Genomic DNA, 7528 nt, shown 5'->3' with positions numbered 1-7528 from the left:
GAGTTTGTTTGTTTGAACGCGCTAATCTCAGGAACTACTGGACCGATTTGAAAAATTATTTCAAAGTTACATAGCCCTTTTATACAGAAAGGTTATAGGTTACGTTTTTATCCGGATTCGTACAGAAAACCCCGCTGGCAGAAGCTAGTGTGATATAAGAGAATAATAATTTCTAGTTGTGGCATAGTGCGACTGCTGTGCACGAGGTCCCAGGTTCGATTCCCGGGTCTTACCGAAATCGCTTTGTGGGTTCTAGAAATTGTCACAAGGCAGCCCGAATCCTGGAAGTTGGCGATTGATACACCCGTTCATCGGATAGCACGTACATGTTGTCTCCCCTTTCTGGTCGTATTGTATTTGTATTGTCATGAGAGTGAAGGAATAGGAAGTGCACCTGAGTCTGCGCAAATGCTTGTGCACTATAATATGTCCTGCGCAGCTGGTTGGTTTCCTTACAAAACAGCCGCCGTGACATAAAGTCGATAATATTTAGAAGTGAAAACTATTCATTCAAGAAATGACGTCCACCTCATTTCGCTTTGTCCTTATAACTGCGTAGGCTTAAATGCCAAAAATTCCCCTGAACACACGACAATAGCGTTGCATGGAATGATTGTCTTGCGTTAGTGTTGTTCTTGACTGTGTTCCAAATTTCCTGATATCCCAGTCCTAATTAATGAGGCTCATAACAATTTGCGTGGCAGTTGCCCTGCCGGTATTTGGAACACCCTGTATGTAAACACAGGGTGTGCTATTACGATTTGAGGTGGCAATTCAGGAATGAGGCCGTTCGTGAGAAACTGAATAATAATTCCATATTTTTGTTGTATATCACTGTTAATCAAGTTGGCTGTGGATAATAATAGGAAAAAGTACTGAATTGGTTAGGAAGGGCCGAAATAAAAATAGAATAAAGTAGTGTTGTTTGAACATCTCCTGCAGTCGTTACAGGTAGTGAGCTTTGTAGTGAGATGCCAGAAGTTCTGACAACCAGTCTTACCTAGGGTATTGGGTTGCCCGGGTAACTGGTTTGAGTTTTGTTCAGTAGGTAATTTACATTTATTTACTGACTTTCTTAACGCATGCGATGACGAGTAAAATTATAGGTCTGTAACTTAACAGTAAAGCAGTTTCAAACGATTTTGTTTTTCCTATGAACAATATAATGTTAAGTTATACATATTTTTACTCGAAGCCTTACGATATCGCGCCTAAATGTTTACTTAAATAGCCTGCTACTCACTATACAAGCAGCTTCGCGAAGTAAGTGTAGTTTAAGGTTCACCAGAAAGTTCAGTTCAAATAACAATGAGGAGGCAAAGATTTGAAAATATCCCTCTTTTACCCGATTGCCTGGAGAGGGGGTTGAAGACGGGCGTAATGCGGATGGTAGTAATATTGAGTGGATGATACGAGTGCAAATGACTCAGCAGCTTGGTAATTTTAAGCTGTTCCCTCGGCTTCACTTGCCTCCCGAGGGAACTACTTCGTGCAGTTGGATAAATAGTATCTTTTGTTTTTCTCTCAGTCTCTAGAACATCTGTGTCCCAAACATTTGGATCGGTTTGGTGATGACATGAAAGCTGAATGATATTCTATGTTCATCTTCTTTTTCATCTAGTATCCTATTGAACTTGAGAAGCAAAAGGAATTACTTTATTATAATTTTTGTAGACCCATTATTATGTTGATTATTTACAATATTTATGAACCTTAGTAGATTTAATAAACCATTATCAAGGGTATCGCAATTATCATTGAACGCTACGTAACTTAAGTAGTTTCAAACTTTAAAGTACTTTCTCCAATACCAACTGTAGAACTGTTTCAGAACTTAGTTACAGCCTATTTATCGTCCCACTGCTGGGCACAGGCCTCCTCTCACACGGAGAAGGATTGAGCATTAATCACCACGCTTGCTCAATGCGGGTTGGTGATTTCAGACTATATAGTCCAGGTTTCCTCAAGATGTTTCAGAACTAGTCTAGACTAATTAGTGGTCTGAGTGCTCTATGGCGTGACCATTGAAACATCGACGTTGCTTTAAATTGTTCATTTGTTTGCATGTAATTGCACTTGATAGGCAAACGGTATAGGTACATGAAAATAAAGTCACAGTACATTAACAAACACTAGCTTCCATCAGCGGATGCACTTACGTCCCGTGGGAACTACTTCGTGTACCGAGATAAAAGCATGCAATAATAAGTTTATAAACCTTCCTCGATTATTAGATGACGTCGTGTTCACATAGCTATGATAGTACATAAAACACAACCAGTGCAATTTTATCTATGCTATTACTAACCGCTTTCCCGTGGTTTCACCCGCGCCCTGTGAGAACTTCTGCCTCTACCGAGATAAAATACAGCCTATGTTATAATGTTACTCGGAACGAGTGTAGCTTCCCAAATGTGGAAGAATTTCTCGGACCCGTAGTTTCTGAGATTATTACATTCAAGCAATAAGAATCTCTTCAGTTGTCTAATATTCGTAAAAAGTTGCTGATAGACCGAGCACAGGCCCTCGGGGTCTTAAAATATAACTCTAAAATTGCAATAGTAGGCACTATAGTGGTTCTTATGAAGTAGGTAATTACCAACGAAGTTTGTAGAAGCGACTGTGTCTAGCAACACTAGTAGCCTTAACCAAACAGCTGCCGTTTCTAGTATTTGCGCTCCACCACGGGGCTGTTGACTCACAGAACTATTAAATCGAGGTAAAAACGTTTTTCCTACTGTTTTAAGGAAATTAAAAAAGTCTCGCGGTAAGTTTGAATAATGGACGCTCAGGAGTTTTGACACTTTTTTATCGTTTTTTCCTTGATAAGTATCACAAGGCCACTTTTGGGAGGCAAGTTATTTTTATTCTGGCATTTGTGTGTATTATTAAAAGTCTCTATTTAAAACAAAAAAAAAACTTTTTAAGTATGCAAATCCTGCGAGTTTGTTTTGTGGTGTAACCGTAAAGTTGTTTCAGGTTTCGATTTTTAGAAGATTTTTGCGAAAATGTTTTTCTTACGCTACAGAATTTCCGTCACATTTTAATGGAGAATGTTGGGAACAGTTTTAGAAACTGGCTGTAAACATTAAGATAGTTTGAACAACCGTCGAGCTTCGCTTGTGATTTTAGCGTCATTTTATTTGCCGTTCAGGCCGAGAAAGGAAAGGAAATGGATTCATGGAGACAATGGGAGGGAAACCTATGTTGACGGTGTTCGAAAGAAAACATTTAACCATGTAACAATAATGATTACTATGTGTTACTTTGAAACCAATCCATCTATACAGAGTGTGTTGTACCTAATCATATTAAATTAAATACGTTAATATACTGGTTAATATATAATTAGCACGAAGAAAAAAATAAAATACGTGAAAATAAAATAAATGTTTTTTTTTTTTAAACATAGTCAGTATAATAAAATAATAAGATAAATAGAATAAAATTTAATATGATTAGGTGCGGCACACCCGATATATAAATACTATTATAATGAAGCTTGAGAGTGTCAGTGGTTGATCTAAATAACAACTACACTGATTTGTAAAATTATTTCAGCGTTCGATATATGTAGGTACCATTAGAATTAGATTTACCAATTAGATACACTATTATCTCATACTGTAAAAATGCTAAATAAAGCGAAGATAGCAAATAATTTTAAAACATTTACTTCCAGATTACATGGCTAATAAAAATTTCACAAATATTGGTACAGAAGTTAAAACGTTTGGAGTGCAAATATTTGTTAGTTACTGGCAACGCACAAAATGCCAGGATTTTGTTGGAAAACCGCGAACTGTATTTATTTGGCGCCTTTCAGTGAAGTTTATTCTATATGTTAGAGCTACATCGGTTACTTTGTTTTTGTTGATACTCGCGTTTATTTAAAAACTAGCTGTTGCCCGCGACTTCGTCTGCGTGAGCAATATAGAATTTCCAATTTCGTTTATTTAATCATACATTGCTCAACTCCCGTAGGTGATAGCATGATAATATATAGCCTATGTGTTGAACCGGCCCCCAGGTAACAGTCATGCAAAATTTGATTTAAATCCATGCAGTACTTTTTGAGTTTATCCGGGACTAACATACAGACAAACAGATAAACAGACATACAGACAAAAATTCTAAAAACTAAATATTTGGGTTCAGAATCGGTTATGGATCATCCCCCAAGTATTCTTTAAAAAATATATTCAATGTACAGATTTGACTTTCCTATCATTTTATTATATGTATAGATTCCGCGTAGTGCTAAGCTGTGTTCACATGACATTTTTAACTGCAGTGCGAGAGTTTTTATGCTTACATAGAACATAGCATTAATCCCATGCTGTGTTTGTATTATTTAATCACCATGCATGCTCAGCTTAATGAGGACTGGCGGCAGAATTTTAACCCCTCTGCTCGACAGGGTTTTGACATATGACTTTACCGTTGATTCGGCGGGATATTTTGAATCGCGACATGGAAGTCAAGAATTTGTACTAACTTTCAACACATGAATTCTGAAACTGATCAAAAGTATTTTAACTATAACTTTAGAGCTCACTTATTTGTGCCAAATGGGGCCAGTTAATTCAGAAATAAATAATCATAATTACGGTGTTTCTAAGTCTAGGCATTTCAAATTTGGTCCAACTTACCAATTAATAATCGCATCACTATCTCTAACACAACACAAACGTCATATTTATAACATTTTCAATCCGTTGCAACACATTTCGTGCACTTATTTATGTTTCATAACTAAAAAATCAGCACATAAAATACACAATAAAAATTAACAATTTACACGATCAAAGTCACAGACAAGAAGTAGAGTTTGGAATAGAGTTTTTTTTTTTCAATCATCGGTGTGCATTCGATACCTAAATCGGATATTTATTATAAATAATCGAATACCAATTTTATGTATTTTTTTAATAGCAACTTATTTCAATTTTATTTCTTAATTTTAAATTATAGGTTCAATTTGTTTTTGTTGTTAAGAAAAAAAAAAAAGTTTTATCAAATAATATAAAATTATTAAATCGATTCTTTATTTTAACGAATCGGATCATTTCATGCAATACTTCTATCACCGTCGCTATCTTGTCTATGCGCCTTCAAATTAAAAAAAAAACAACTAATGTAAACAAACATGGCGAGTTCGATCAGAATTCCCGGAAATTACGATTGGATTTTCAAAAGGTATATTTCTAACGAGATGCTAAATATGAAAGGTTTGAATGCGTAAAAATAATTTAAATTTATTTAGTTTTTTTATTTAGTACACACAAATAATTGTAATAAATTGATTGGAAAGAAAATAAATATGAGCGTAAATAATTAGGAAAGTGTATGACTTACGGACATAACATAGCGATTTTATCTGGAGATACAAAGAACTTTTTCATCCCACCATCTCGGAAAGAGTAGTTTTACCCTTTGATATCTGAGCGCAAAATCCGTTTTTATCCTCTAGAGCGGTAAAGTGATTTGAATTTAGAACATCGTGTGCAATACTCCATTTGTGACAATCTACATACAATTTCAAACAAATACATATTAAACAAATAAAATACTCCTTAAAATAATTATTCAATTAATTAAGTAATTTTTATTATTGTTTTTACATAGATTTTTAACCTCGTTTCATTTTTAAAGTGAGTTTTCAAATAATAGTTATTTGTTATACAAGAGTGCAAAGTTGCTTTTTAACCGCGAGCTCAATTTTGATGACCGAGCAAGCGAAGGATTCTAAAATTGAAACACAAGCGTAGCGAGTGTTTCAATAATTAGAATCCTGAGCGATAGCGAGGGAATCAAAAGAGCACAAGGTGAAAAATCTTTGCACTCGAGTGCAACACGTAACTTTTCATCCCACCTCATCGAGGAAAAAAAACAAAATGGCGCGCACATATGAGTATCAAATTAAAAAGAAGAACCTATTAAAGTTCATTTATTTGAAAACTCAGTTTAAAAATGAAACGAGGTTAAAAATATATGTAAAAACAATAATAAAAATTACTTAATTAATTGAATAATTATTTTAAGCAGTATTTCATTTGTTTAATATGTATTTGTTTGAAAAGTCTTATCAAGATTGTCACAAATGGAGTATTGCACACGATGTTCTAAATTCAAATCACTTTGCCGCTCTAGAGGATAAAAACGACTTTTGCGCTCAGATATCAAAGGATAAAACTACTCTTTCCGAGATGGTGGGATGAAAATGAACTTTAATAGGTACTTCTTTTTAAATTGATACTCATATGTGCGCGCCATTTTGTTTTTTTGCATTTAGTAATTTCCTCGATGAGGTGGGATGAAAAGTTACGTGTTGCACTCGAGTGCAAAGATTTTTCACCTTGTGCTCTTTTGATTCCCTCGCTATCGCTCAGGATTCTAATTATTGAAAATTGAGCCCGCGGTTAAAAAGCAACTTTGCACTCTTGTATAACAAATACCTATTTTTCGAATGCAATTGACTACGAGAACCAACTAGATTGTAAGTTACACTGTATGTACGAGGTTTTAAATAAATGAAATTTTTCTATCCATCGAATACCCGCTTTATACATCCACGCAGAGCTATTGCAACATGATAGAAATATTTGAAACGCCTGCTTCAGTATTTCATGATGAACTATGCGAGGTCTGTAGCTCAGTAACGCATACTTTATTCACAACTAGGTCAACCTGTAATAGTTTACTTGCTATGCGTTATGATAGATCCTTTACTCAACATTGTTGTCATTATACAACAAAGTGACAAATACGTATACCTAAAGGCAAGATTCCACTGAAGATTCATATACATAGGTACACTTGCTCTAGCAAACAGTAACTTTCTTGCCAACATTTATAGAATGTCCGAAAAACTGCAAACTTTCCAGTTTGAACTTTCGATTCCTTCCGCTGTGAGTTAGCAGCGGTGAGGGAGTGTCAGACTCTAACTGACTAAACCCGTCGTGTTCCTTCGTAGGCCTTTTATGTACCAGGGCCGCGGTAACTCTTCCGAACAATCCCGCAGCCCCTAGCCCCGCATCAAGATTTTATCCCTGGAGCCCCAAATTGGGGATTGCTGACTCTCTTGAGGAGCGCGTGGAACAATACGTAACTGATATAGGCCTGTTGTCTCCTAGGAGATGAAAGGATGATGTGTCACCCAAATCTGACCGAAGGCGTCTTCGGTCAGATTTGGGTGACATACGGTGACAATTTCTTTCACTGAGATATTACAATTTGAAGTATACAAGTAAAACTCCCATATAATTGGAAATACTCGATATAATATATATGGATAAAAACTTGTTAACTTCAAATCGCAATATCTCAGTGAAAAAAAAAAATATTTGAGCGAACTCAACGCCATTTGAAAGAAAAAGACTTGTTCTCTGAGACCCTTGAATACATTTTCAGCTTAACAAAAAAAGTTTGCCGGTCTACATAGGCCTGAAAATGGTTAAAACAGTGTTTTTCGCACTTTTAGGTTAGAATATCTCAAAATCCCGAGCTAACAGAACAATTCTGATGC

This window comes from Helicoverpa armigera, chromosome 1 (genome assembly GCF_030705265.1).
Source record: "Helicoverpa armigera isolate CAAS_96S chromosome 1, ASM3070526v1, whole genome shotgun sequence".
NCBI classification, from domain to species: Eukaryota; Metazoa; Arthropoda; class Insecta; order Lepidoptera; family Noctuidae; genus Helicoverpa; species Helicoverpa armigera.
The sequence above is the reverse complement of the archived record's forward strand: the minus strand, read 5'-3'. Positions refer to the sequence as shown.